We start from the raw sequence: 14,119 nt of genomic DNA on the forward strand, positions 1-14,119 counted from the left end.
TTGGAAGGACAAACCTGAAGGCTGAGTATAGGGTTAATGGTTGGTTACTTTAGAGTGTGGACGAAAAGAGGGACCTTGGGTTCAAATCCATACATCTTTCAAGATTGCCACACAGATTGATAGGATAGTTTAAGAAGGCCTATGGGATGTTGGGCTTCATTAATAGGGGAATTGAGTTCAAGAGTCAAGAGGTCATGTTGCCACTTTATAAATCTCTGGTCAGTCTACACTGAGAGTATTGTGTTCAGTTCTGGTCACCTCATTACAGGAATGATATGGAAGCTATGGAGAGGGTGCAGAGGAGATTTACCAGGATGTTGCCCGGATTGGAAAATAAGTCTTATGTGGCAAGGTTAATAGAACTGGAACTTTTCTCGTTGGAGGATAGAAGGACGAGAGGACTCTTGATAGAGGGCATAGATAGAATTATGAGAGGCGTAGATAGGATGGACAGCCAGTGCCTTTTTCCTAGGGCAGGAATAGCAAACATTAGAGGACATATTTACAAAGTCAAGGGAGGGAATTTTTTACCCAGAGAGTTATGGCTACCTGGAATTCCTTGCCAGGGATGGTATTAGAGGCTGAAACATTAGAGGTATTTAAGAGTCAGGCACATAGATAGGAGAAATATAGAGGGTTATGAGGTAGGAGGGTTTAGTACTTTTTAAAAGGAATATATGGATCGGCACAACATCGAGAAAGGCCTGTACTGCGTGATAGTGTTCTATGAAACCTGCTGAGTTCCTCCAGAATTTTTTGTGTTTCTACTTCTGCAGTGTATGACCTTTAAAAGCCGAGTGCTGTTTAGTCCATTCATACTGACCCTGCAAATTGTTCGTTTCCGCACTGGAGCCCTGGTCCGATGGCCTTGAATCTTTCACCTCAGTGTTTAGATTAATAGAAGTGAGCATCTGTGAGAATTGATTGGGAAGAGAGGTAAAATAAAAGGTTTTGAGAAGGAAACTTGTAGGTATTGCATTGACATCTTTCTCTAACATTAACGTACAGCTGGATTTCTCTTGACACCAGACTCAGCTAGTCTCAGATCTGGTAGAATTTTGCTTCTACCACATCACCTCAAATCACCGACCAGATAGTTCTTACAATTAAGTCATCCACCTCAGACCATTTGAAAGCCAATTACTTTAGTTACTGGAAGCTTCATGAGATTGCTAACATTTCTCTTTCTCTGCTTATCGTCTCCACTATCTCATGGGTCATTGAAAGGTTGAAAACAAAACAAAAAAACAGTGTTTCTTCCTCTATTTTAATGATTCTGTCAAATGTTTGTCTGAAAATGTCTTGGGACATTTTCCTACCTATAAGCCAAGTTATAAATGTTTTTTTTTCCAATTTGTATTGGCTGAAATGGACTGGATATCTTCCAAGACTTTATATAATCAGTTACATGTCACCAGCCTGACCCAGAACCATATCTACTCTTCTCACTGCACTTAAAACTTATCAGTAAACCTCCATACAAAAAAAATTCTAAGAACATTTCTGTACAAAATGATACCATAACAGTGAAATTGTACCACATTTAAAATATAAAAGTATTTTGCTTCCCTTTGATTTGTTGCACAATGTACCATTCAATGTTTGAGAAGTACCACCATCTGATATTTGGCACATGTATCCACAGAAATAAAATAAAACAAGAAGTTGCAGAGCACCTTCCGTGGTCTCAAAATATCCTGAAATGGTTCATCGTTTCTTTTGAATGCAATTAATGTTGTTCTGCAGGGAATAGAATCACAGAGACAGAGAACAATTTGGCCTTCAGCCCAACGAGCCCATGTTAACTATCAGCTGTCCACTTTCCCTGATCCTACACTATTCCCATATCTTTTGTCCCCATATTCTCAGCAGTTTCCACCTAAACACTTGGAGCAATATGCAGTAGCGAAATAGCCTCCCATCCCACGACTTTGGGACGTGAGAGGAAACCAGAACACCCTGAGGAAAACCGGAAGAAAATCTTCAACTTTAATAGCCGTGAAATAAATGCCAAAGGAATTTATTTTTAGCAACATTGGTTGATGCCGTTTGCTGGCCAGGATATCAGAAGTCTTCAAGAAGCCACATGGGTTCTTTTACATCCTCTTGAAGGCAGACGATTTTTGCTTTTTTTTTAAATCCCAAGGATGATGGTGTTGACTTTGTAAAATGGATGGGATTGAGGAGAGTTGAAAATGAGTACAGTTTATTTACTTGGAGGTGGGATGAGGCCTAGGAAGGACAGGACAGATGACTGATAGCTGCTTAGTGAAGAGAAGGCCAAAGTTCATCTAATACTTGGTAAAATGAAGCTTGCAGGAAGTGAAGCTTGATGAAGGAACTCAAATAAAATTGTCTCCAGCTGACGGTTTTTATCAACTGCTGTATTACAGATGGAAACAGTGCTCCATATCTAGAACTGAGGGATCCTTCTGAAAGGCTAAGTACGAGATGGAAGAAGATGAGAATGGGAGACTGTCTCAGTCATTTTGGACGAGCACATGCTGGGTTCATAATATGCACAGACTCTGGCCATTGGGTTCATAGAGCACATACTGTGGTCAATGAGTCCATTCATAATGTCCAGGCATCATCATCAACCTCAACTGAAAATCTCGTCAACCCCCTCCCCACCATGTTCCAATGAAAGGAAACACAGTGCAGATGATCATCCATGTGATATTAATTCTCCAGTCCTGGAAACATCCTCACAATCTCTTCTGCATTCTCTCTAATGTGATCACTCCCTTCCTGTCATGCCGTAAGCAGAATTAAGGCAATTCTGTGTGTGGCCTAATTGGAGTTGTGTAGAGTTCTGGGATTACCTCCATCTTCTTGTTTTGTATGTCAGCCAATAAAGAAAAGATCCCATACCCATTCTTAACTATCATACTGACCTGCCTTGCCACTTCCAAAATCTGCGGAGTATGCTCCAAGATCCCTCTATTCTCCTACACGTCTTACTATCCAACCATTCCTTGTGGATTTCCTAGAATTCTTTTCCTCCAACAAATGCTTCCCCCAACATCTATTTATCCAGATCACTTTGCATTTTCCTCTTTAATGCCAACCAATTAGTCCAGTGGCATTGCTTTATGAGCAGTCCAGATGATCACCCCCTACATAGGGCAGTAAGACACAACACAGGAATGCAGAGTTACAGAAAGAGATCAGTTGGTATAGATCAGTGGTTTTCAAACTTTTTCTTTCTACTTACATATCACCTTAAGTAAGGTTCTCTGTGATTAGTAAAAGATTACTTAAGGTGGTATATGAGTGGAGAGAAAAAGATTGAAAACCACTGTTTTAATCGTTCCTAATTGACTCATTATGTGCACGGTTTCATAACTCCAAAGAAAATGGACCAATGACAATTTTTCTCAAGCAAAATATTTCAGTAACAATTGGGTTTAGAAGAGTGGTTCTCAACCTTCCCTTCCCACTCACCTACCACCTTAAGCCATCCCTTACTAATCACAGAGCACCTGTGGCATAGGGATGACTTAAAGTGGTAGGAGAGTAGAACGAAAAAGGTTGAGAACCACTGGTATAGAGCAAAGCTTGGCACTGCGGTCATGTACACAAGCATGCACAAAGCTGCCTTTTGTTGATATGTTTTGAACTAAGGCAAAAATTTCATTGCATCTGTATATTGTACTTACGTATATGACAATAAACCCTCATCATCATTGATCTTTGTTATTTTAATTAAATTTAGACATTTTTAACAAGGGTTGACTTTGTGCCGAGATCATTCAAGTAAGTAAAACCCCTGGTATCTGGAAACCTATGGGGATTGATAGATGCCGGATAAGTGGGTTTCCCAGTTTCCTGAAACTGTGTGTTGTGTGAATGGCGAGGTGAGACAATTTTAAACTTCTGGATTTTTTTCCCCATTTATTTTCCATGCTTTTTTATTCCCCCAATTGCTCAAGGTTGCTGATTGCTTGAATTCTGGGTAACAGGGATTTTACTGTAATATCAAAGACAAGCGGTGTAAAATTACCTCAATTATCAACTCCTACACAGCTATTTTGTAACTTGGAAATGATCACAATATAATGTCCCCTGAAGATACTTCTAATTTTCAACTGCAGGAGTGCCAGAGACGAATCCACGGAAGCTCAATGTCTCTGAAGTGACTCTCTTTTGCTTCCCTTTTCCTTATTGTTTCCTGCAGGAAAAATGAATCTCAGGGTCGTGGACATACTGAATGTCCCAATCTATTGGTAGGGATGCCAGGCAGTACTCGTGGCATTACAAATGTTGTAATGCTTATTAACAATTTTTCCTAAAAATAAAGTGCCCATCCTGGGTCCTTTTAAATCTATTGAGGGTTTCTTCCTCTCCTACTCTTTCATACAGAGGTCTCAGACCCCTGCAGAACTCTTGGGGGAACTCTCTTTTTAGCTCCCTGAAAGTTGCCCCACAATAAGGTAAGGAGGCATTCAGTTAAATCTGAACAGTCAGGTCTTCAACTTACCCCATTTGCTAACTCTTTGTGTCCAATTCTCATTACTATTAAAAGTACAATTAACTATCACTTTAACATCATAAAGGAACCGTGTCATCTTGGTCACACACTCTCCACGCAACTGCCTTCGGGCAGAAGGTACAGAAGCCTAAAGTCTGACACTTCGATGTTCAAGACCGTGTTTTTTTTCCAACTGCTATTAAGGTCTTGAACCTCCCCGTACTATCCGAGCCACACAGGGACCAAAGATCTGTCTACACCAGTCATTTTTCAAACTTTTTCTTTTTTTACTCACACGCCACCTTAAATAATCCATATGGCATAGGTGCTCAGTGATTAGTAAGGGATTACTGTTTTGATCTTACATAATTGACTTGTTTGACATGCTGAGTTTCTCCAGCATTTTGTGTTTTTACTTCAACCACGGTGTCTACATATTTTCATGATTGACTAATTGACTCGCTACGTGCACGGTTTCAGAGCTCCAAAGGAAATGGGCCAATGACAGTTTTTCTCAAGCAAAATCTTTCAGTAACAATTGGGTCTAGAGCAGTGGTTCTCAACCTTCCCTTCCCAGTCACATACCACCTCACAGAGGACCTATGGCATAGGGATTATTTAAGGTGGTATATGAGTGGAAAGAGAAGGTTTGAAAACCACTGGTTTACAACATTGTAAAATCAGTCACCATTGTGACTGCAACTGTGAATACTGATCAATCATTTTATATTGATTATAATTGTTTTCTTGCCTGGGAAAATTTCATTTGTACATTTCTTGTTAGTGCATTTACATACCTGTATAGCTGCAGAAAGCAAGAATTTCAGTGTGTGGTGTGCTGTTAGCCAGAATCAGACACACACAAGGTAAAGACTGTACAACAGGTTTTAATCCACAAAGACTTCCACAGAGCCAGGCTGGTTGTAGCAACTCTGAGTGAGGCCTCGGGAGGCCGGCGCAGGCTTATATCCCGGTGGGTGATTGACACCCGACCGGGTGGGGCTTGATCCATTCAGGCCGACTGATTGACAGCCGGCCAGGTGTTGTCCTGTCCCCTTACACTCCTGCAGGTACAGATGTTTCCCCTTGCAGTAGGCCGGTGGTGTACCACTACATTGTGCATCTGTACACTGTACAATAACCCCTCCTCTCTCTCTCTCTCTTTTGAGTAAAGTGTGTGACTATTTATTGGACCTTCTTGGCCTGTTCTACCAATATGAAAATTTGTTGATAAATACCCGGAATATTCTTTTTAATGCTGGAGCAGCAGATCTTGGTCAGTGTGACCAACAAAGGGAAAGATTTACATTTTTTAACATACCTGCGGCAATGCCACAAAACACTTTATCCCCAGTCACTGTTGCACTGCAAGAAACACAGCAGTTAGTTCTCACACAGCAGACTTCCCTATCCAGCTGGGCAATAATGACCAAGACATCCGCTGTGGTGATGTTGACGCAGTTGTTTCCCAAGGAACTGGAGAGAATTACACTGCTGTTTTCCATATTATGCTGCAAATCATCTGTTTTAAGAAAAAGGGGACAGTCATGGTAAAGGTGTTGCAGCCACATGGTTACACAGTTTTTGTGACGCATCAGTGGCAATGCTCGGGAAATGTTAACGCTTATGCGTGGGGCTGGAACGAGGAACAGAACAAGTGTCGTGGTCACCTGTGGGGCAGGAGCGAATTGGGAAGCAAGGACGTGGTCAAGTGAGGCTTTGCTGGGAAGAAGAAATAAAATGAGGACAAAAATTCTTTGTGAAAAACCATTGCATGTGTCCTCTTTGTTGTTTATGCAGCGTGTATTTAGCCCCAACGTGATCTGAACACGCCGCCTTCAGATCAGGAGTCATGTATTACCATTGTGCCAAAGGCATCTCAGTGGGTCAGTTGGTAAAGCTACAAGCAATAGAGTCATGGATGGCAGAAATAGGCCCTTTGCCCAATAAGTCCACACTGACATTACTGATGCCACATGATAATAATGATTATGTTTATTGTCATACTCCTAAGTTCAATGTACATTTGTTTTGAATTTCTTAATCACTGCGGCCAAGAAGGTATATTTTGTAAAAAAAAACAACTACAATCTCGAAAAGATAACAAGTATAAAGGACAGACAGATAAATATTCGCAGTTACAGTGAGTGCAAGAAAAAAAAGTCTATTAAACACTGATCTCATTTTATTTTCGTTGCGTTCTTGTTAACTTCTCACCTGGAGTGGCCAATTAACCTCCCAACTCAAAAATCTTCAGGATGTTTGAGGAAGCCAGAGTAAACCCATGCAGCCCCAAGGAGAACGTGCAAAGTCCACCCAGTCAGCTCAGGATCGAGCCGAGGTCACTGGAGCTGTGAGGCAGCGGGTTGATTCACTGTGCTGTCGTACCAATCTTACGGAGATAAGGGGAAGTCCTTCAACTATGTGGATTATCAACTGAAGCTGAAGCAGATGATCTGTAATCTCTTTCTCCTGGTGTAACCTCTCATCAAAATATTCCTTTGGCATTGTAGTGGAACAAAATCTTTTCCTTTTGTGCTTCCAATTCTCGATTGGGATTTGAACCATAGTCTTCTACCACAGAGTTACCATGCTCAGCCTCACCTGTCATATAGTTTTAGGAATGGTTGGTTGACTTGCCCTCAACTGGATGCTTTTTTTTTAAATTTTTTAAATTTTTTTATTTTTCACACCATAAATCACATTAGCCATGATACACACTTTTTCTTTTTCACACATATACAGTGACTTTTTCTCCCCCCCCCCTCCCTCCTCCCAAGCCACCCCCCCACCCCCCCTCCCATCCATTTTAGGTATACAATCTAGGTTACATTAAACCAGTCAGACAATGTTGTCATTCAACAAAAATACACCAGAAATTCTACTGAGTCCATTCTTTTCTTTCCTTCTCCTTCCATCAACTTAGGTAATGCTTGTCCCCGGTAGGTTTTCGCTATTGTATTTAATGTAAGGCTCCCATACTTGTTCGAATATTTCAATATTATTTCTTAAACTATATGTTATTTTTTCTAATGGAATACATTTATTCATTTCTATATACCATTCCCTCAACTGGATGCTTGATGCTAATAATTGGAACCTATACCATGGATGAGTAGTGGGTTGAATAAAGGAGGGCGATGAGTCAGCGTACAGGAGGGAGATTGAAAACTTAGTTGAATGGTGTACTAATAGCAACCTCTCACTCAATATCACCAAAACCAAGGAGCTGATGGTGGACTTTAGGAAGGGAAAACCAGAGGTGTATGATCTAATGATTATTGGGGGGGGGATCAAAAGTGGAGGGGGTGAGCAAATTTAAGCTCTTGGGAGTTGCTATCTCAGAGGGTCTTTCCGGACTCAGCACACTAATTTAATGTTTCTTACACTTCCTGTGTGATGCAGAAAACCTGAAATTATCTTTGTGTTGAGCCTGAAGTTGTCTATTATAGTTCCCAATTGGTTTTTTTTCAGGAAGAAAACCAGACGTCATTTGGGGATCAGAGGTGGAGAGGGTGAGCAAATTTAAATTCCTGGGAGTCACTATCTCAGAGGATCTTTCCTGGAACCAATACACTAATGTCATTGTGAAGAAAGCCTCAACTTTCTCAGGGGCTTGCGGTGGTTTGGTATGATATTGGAAACGCTGGTAAAATTCTACAGATGTGCAGTGGAAAGTGTACCAACTGGCTGCATCGTGGTCTGGTAATGGGGACACCAATAACCCTGAGTAGAAAGCCCTGCAAAACGTCATGGATGCAGCTCAATATGTCACAGGTAAAATTCTCCCCACCATTGAGCATGAAACACTGCTGTCAGAGAGCAGCAGTAATCGTCATCACCCAGCTCACACTCTGATCTTGTTGTTACCATCTGGAAAGAGATACAGGTGCCACGACTTACATTGCCAGTTTAGGAACAGCTGCTACCCCTCCACCATCAGTCTCCTCAATGACCAACTCAATTAGAGACTCATTTAAGGACTTTTAGTTTTCTCTTTTGTATATGTTTCTTGAGAACAGGTTTTTGCATAACCAATAAGTACAAATTCTGCCTGGCCCACAGGAAAAAGAATCTCAAGGCTGTATATTATGTCATGTATGTACTCTGACAATAAATCTAAACTTTGAATGGGTTCTGGCAAATATCGCTGACAGTAAGAACTTACATTTATGCAACATATTTAACATAGCATTTCATCCCAGGGAAATCACAGGTGCACAGGTCTACAATGTTTGACACAAAGCTTGAAATATGTTTGGACTGATGATGGAAACCTTGTTCAAAGAGCTAGGCTTTAAGGAGCGTCTCTGAGAAGGAAATGACTGGTTTAGAGAGGAAATTCCAGAGTTTAGACTAAAGTAGCTTGATTAAATATACACCACTGTAAGTATGTAATGTTAGCCTTTAGCTGTTAATTTTTAAACCTCGATCAATGTTGGCCTGGACACTTTAGCTTTGAGAGATTTCGCGCACTTGCAATATTAGTTTTGAGGGTGGAATCATCCAGCTCTGAAGGGGTAGGCAAGGTGCTAAAGACACTGAACACAAGCAAGCTCCAGAGCAGTTAGCCCTCACTGCCACCCTTTCTGGAGCTTGAATATAATACGTCTGCAGCAGCATCTGAATGGAACGTGGATGAAGATATACGTGCAGGCGGCGCCACACCCTTTCTGTTCTGTCTCTCAACTGTTAGCCAGCTTGAACTGCAGCTGTAAAAATAAACTTGAGCAGCATGAAAGCGAAAGGGGAACCTTGCGGCTGGAAATAAGTAGATCTATCATTCGTAGGGACCCTTGTTTAATTCCGTGAGCCTAGTTGGTAGCCAGATTGGGGCTTTCTCTCAAAATTTAGTGGTTCCAGATTTTTGTTGACATCATTGACATTTTTGTTCATTATTTGCCTTTACAAAAGGTACCAATGTTCACTTTCCCTCAGTTCAAACAATCACTCTTTACCTGCAGCCATTTATTATTTATTTTATCTAAAAAATAAATAGACATACAGGACTGAAACAGGCCAATTTGGCCCTATGTCTCGGTGCCGCCCAAATTAAACCCTATTAACCTACACCCCGGTATGTTTTGGAAGGGTGTGAGGAAACCGGAGCCCCCCTGGAGGAAACCCATGCAGACACGGGGAGAACGTAAAAATTCCTTACAGACAGCACAGGATTCGAACTCAGATCCGGTCCCGATCGCTGTTGCTGTAAAGATGTTGCACCAACCCTAAAGGAGATAAAGATATATTATCGATGTCAATCATATATCCGTACCTCCGATGGATGCTGCGAGACCGCCTGGGTTCCTCCAGCATTTCTGGATGTTTTTAATACAATCACAGAGTCTGCTGACTTTCATGCTCCTTTCATCATTTGGTGCTGTGTTCAGCATCTCTCTCTCCCCTTTTCCCTCTGACTCCTTTAACAGAGCCAAAATCAATTCTCACCTTTCCTCTTATTATATCCATTTGACACCTTTCTCTTTTCTGTCTTTATTCAGATCCCTTCCTGTTCTTTGCTTATACCTTGAAGAAGGGCTCAGGCCCAAAACATCTTTACTGCCTATGGGCGCTGTGGGACCGGCTGAGATCTTCCATTGTTTTTCTGTGTCTTTACTACAATCTCAGCATCTGCGGACTTTTGTGTTTCACCTCAGCCCAGATCTGGAGTACATGACGGTGAATGGGCCATCCCTGCCACCTGCTGGGAGAACTCACATCAGTTACACTGACTTCAGCCACTCACCTCCACTGATGAACGTGAAGCGAGCGCTGGACAATTGATTCAGCTCCAACAAGCTTGAAACAGGGTATTCTGAAGCCATATTCGTTGTAGTCAGGGACTTCAAGAAGGTCCTACCTAAACTCCACCAGCATGTCTCCAAGCTAGTTCTGTCAGTTGAGGTAAAATGATCCTCTGGAGCTAGTGAGAGAAAGCAGGGGGAGAGCTGCTGAGAAGCCTTTTCAAATTTTTGAAACAGTTTCATCCATTTGTACTTATACAATTGGATGATAAATAATAAACTTGAAACCATTTTTTTCCCAATGCCAACAGATAAACAGTTAACTACAGCAATTGTTTAATTTGCTTTGTGATGGATACATTGATGTGTAAAAAATTGACTGCTGCATTTTCCAGCATCGACTGCAATTCAAATTAATAAGAACGCAACCAGATCGAGAGTTCCTCTAGCAGATTGTGCTTTGCTCCATGTTCTGGCATCTGCGGTCCCTTGAGTGGCCTCAGAAAAAGAAAATTCACTGGTTGGGAAGCATCTTGGGATCTCACAGAAGAGGAAGGTGCCGTGTAAATAGACCAAAAGCAGGAAAAAAAATGGAATATCATGTCAAGGCAGTGTCTGTGGAAGGAGAGAGAGAGAGAGAGACGGAGTAAGCCATTTACATTTCTACAGGAATTGGAGGTGCAAAGGAAGTGGTGGGTATTGGGTGGGGAGACGATGGCAACGGGGAGAGCAGCAGCTTAATGCTGTTGCAAGCCCTATTGAAGTAGAATTCATCCCAACTTGTGCCAGCAGATGCACCACATGACACTGCTGGAAGATGAGCTTCCTTGAAACAGTTCGGTCGTTCCGAGTTTATTTTGGTGCAGAGATATTTGCAAGGAACCTTGCAGCAATCACCCACACACATTCATCGTGAAAGACCCACTGTCCTGGCTGATTCTTTCTCATTTGGTTATCTGAGCAACAGATAAAGTTGTTTGGAGCTCTGGTCGATGGCTGCATGACTCAGGAGGGTCAGTAAACACAGTATCTGCAGTCTCCATGGTTTCTCCACTTGCTGATCCAGCAAGCCACCAATGACCCGTCTCACATGCACCAACACTGACCCAATTCACATTGAGCCTGTTTCCTGTCATTTGCAAAAACTCGCTGTTGCTAAGGCTCGGTAATAATGCAGTCACTTCCCTCCAGCCAATCAGATCGAGTGAAAGGATCTGAACCCAAACACAAGCTGAGGTAAAGGTGACAAGGGCTGCGTACGTGCTGATTTTTTAAAGGACTTGGTTGTCACAGCCACCAGTTATTCCCTCTCCCTTATTACCCTTGAGAAGGTGGCGGTGATAATAAAACAGGGGTATTTTTATAAGCAAACAATCTGCTGGAAGAACTTAATGGGTCAAGCAGCATCAGTGGGAGAAAAAGAATGGTCAACTTTTCATCAAACATTACAGCACAGTACAGGCCCTTGTGTTAATCATGATGTTGAGGCAAACCATGTAAACTGACTCCACAATCTAAACCTTCCCTATCTCATGCCTCTTTTTCTTTAACATCCATGTACCTACCTTTGCTTTTAAATGTGCTTATTGTACCAGCCTCCACTATCACCCCTGGCAATGCATTCCATGACCTAGCACATCTCTCCAAACCTTTCCTCCATTCACCTTAAACCGATGACCTCTAGAGTTTGCTGTCGTCTCCCCAGGAACAAGGCATTGCCTGTTTTGTTTTTCTCCCAGTGATGCTGTTCAGTCTGCTGAGTTTGTCCGACAGATGGTTTGTTGCTCCAGGTTCTGCTACCTGCAGTCTCCTGTGTCTTGCAGAAAGTTCTCTTCAATTCTTCTATGCCTCTTCTTTAATGGTTAAATTTCAACATTGGTTCTGTTTTGGCTGAACGTCTCTGCGCATCAGTAATTACGGCAGGTTAATGAAAAACGGTCTGCTTTGCATCTAACTGGTGCACAGGCGCCTTTTTCATCAGTTACTGAGGGTGCAATCAAACATACCATTTTGTGGAGCCATATAGCATGGAATGAGGCCCTTTGGCCTCCTGCATCACTAGAACATAAGAAAAAGGAGCAGGAGTCGGCCATCCACCTCATCGAGCCTGCTCCATTCAATAAGATCAAGGCTGATCTGATGAAAGGCTCACCTCCACCGACTGGCGTTTTCCCCATATCTCTTACTTCCTTTACTATGTAAAAATCTATTCAAATTTGTCTTAGCTATACTTACTGAGGTTGCCTCCATTGCTTCATTGGTCAGCAAATTCCACAGATTCACAACCCTCTGAGAAAAGCAGTTCCTCCTCATCTCTGTCCTAAATCTACTACCCTGAATCTTGAGGCTATGTACCTTGATTCTGGATTCCCATACTACTGTAAACAATGTGTCTACCTCAATCTTATCCATTCCTTTCATAATTTTATGTTTCTATAAGATCCCCTCTCATTCTTCTAAATTCCAGTAAGTACAGTGCTAGACGACTCAATCCCCTTCATTCCTGGAATCAAACTGGCGAACTTCCTCTGCACTGCCTCCAAAGCCAGTACATCCTTCCTCAAGTAAAACCAGTATTTGGAGTCACGTGATGGAGTAGTGGCTGGTCGAGTGGAACCAGCCCTCTCCAGAGAAAAGGGAAAAAAACGTTTGAAAAAACAGTGTTCAATCAACATCAAATACAGGAAGAGAAAGATAAAGTTACAGAGAAGAGACAGAAGATGGCGCCAAAAGAGAAAATGTAAGAATAACAGAGAAAAGGGAAGAAGGAAAATCACTGGAGAAGAAAGAAGAAGGCCTTACCTGCACGTCGGAGCAGAGACCCACTGTGGAGAGGAGGGGGCGATCTCTGATGTTGGCGAGTCCCCAGAGGAGCGGTGTCCTCCCAACCGGCGGACTTCAAAAATGGCTCTTAGAGCCAAGAAGAGGTGCGCAACTGTGCATGCGCGAAGAGTTGTAAAAGAAAAGGTTAACGCCGCAGGAGGGGACTCAGCTGAGGAGTGGCCAGCTGTGGAGCGACCAGCTGAGAGACGCCCAGTATCGGGGCGTTCGGCTGGGGAAAGTAAGCAAGAAAGAAGAAAAGAAGAGTGGCAAGAAAGAGAATTAAGGGCTGGAAGAGGGTGAGTGGCAACGGGGCGACTGGCAGGGGATGACCTGAGGCAGGAGGCCCAGCAGTGGGTTGACCTGCAGCAGGAGGCCCAACAGCAGGAGACACACCAGCTGGAGGTCTAGCAAGGACACAGAAGCAGCTCACCAGAGAAGGATGAAGATACACAGATACAGAGAAGAGAAGACAATGACACAGACATAGATACAGACACAGAAGAAGAGGAGGAAGACCAAGAATTTCAAAGGAAAGAAGAAGGTAAAATAGGACAAAATTTAGATAAAGCCTTTTTTGAAGAACAAATGAGGACATTAAAAGAATGGCTATCATTAGAATTTAGTTCAATCAAAAGAAAAATGAAAAGAGCTGAAGACAGAATGCAAAACTTAGAGTTGGTCAGGTCTGAAATAGGGAAAAGAATAGAAAATGTGGAGGAACGAGAAACTGCTGTAGAAATGGAGATAAATGATTCAAGAGGGAAGTTGGAAGAGAGCAAAAAAAAATTATAGAGACACAAGATTTATTGTCACAAAAAATTGACGTATTGGAAAACTACAGTAGGCGAAACAACATAAAAACAGTGGGCCTGAAAGAAGGCAAAGAAGGGTCAGATATGAAGGAATTTATGAAAGGATGGATCCCAAAGGTGCTGGGAACAACAGATTCACATGAAGAAATAGAAATCGAAAGGGCACATAGAGCACTAGTACCAAAAACACCACCACATCAAAAACCGAGATCCATATTGGTAAAACTTCTAAGATATATGACAAGAGAGAACATACTGGAGCATGT

General features: G+C 42.2%; 2 long non-coding RNA genes across 2 annotated transcripts; both read right to left on the minus strand.

Moving 5' to 3' along the window:
- Positions 1 to 810: 810 nt before the first annotated feature.
- On the minus strand, positions 811 to 7,195 carry LOC138744256 (uncharacterized). The gene is made up of 3 exons (XR_011345410.1): positions 6,692 to 7,195; positions 5,796 to 5,996; positions 811 to 911 (listed from the first exon to the last, which is right to left on the minus strand). It is a non-coding gene; the product is annotated as an uncharacterized lncRNA (long non-coding RNA).
- Positions 7,196 to 7,295: 100 nt separating this feature from the next.
- LOC138744255 (uncharacterized) lies at positions 7,296 to 12,718 on the minus strand. Its single transcript, XR_011345408.1, has 4 exons — positions 12,454 to 12,718; positions 10,221 to 10,397; positions 9,636 to 9,702; positions 7,296 to 9,186 (listed from the first exon to the last, which is right to left on the minus strand). It is a non-coding gene; the product is annotated as an uncharacterized lncRNA (long non-coding RNA).
- Between the last annotated feature and the right edge of the window lie 1,401 nt (positions 12,719 to 14,119).

The sequence above is a fragment of the Narcine bancroftii genome, chromosome 10 (genome assembly GCF_036971445.1).
Source record: "Narcine bancroftii isolate sNarBan1 chromosome 10, sNarBan1.hap1, whole genome shotgun sequence".
Taxonomy (NCBI): domain Eukaryota; kingdom Metazoa; phylum Chordata; class Chondrichthyes; order Torpediniformes; family Narcinidae; genus Narcine; species Narcine bancroftii.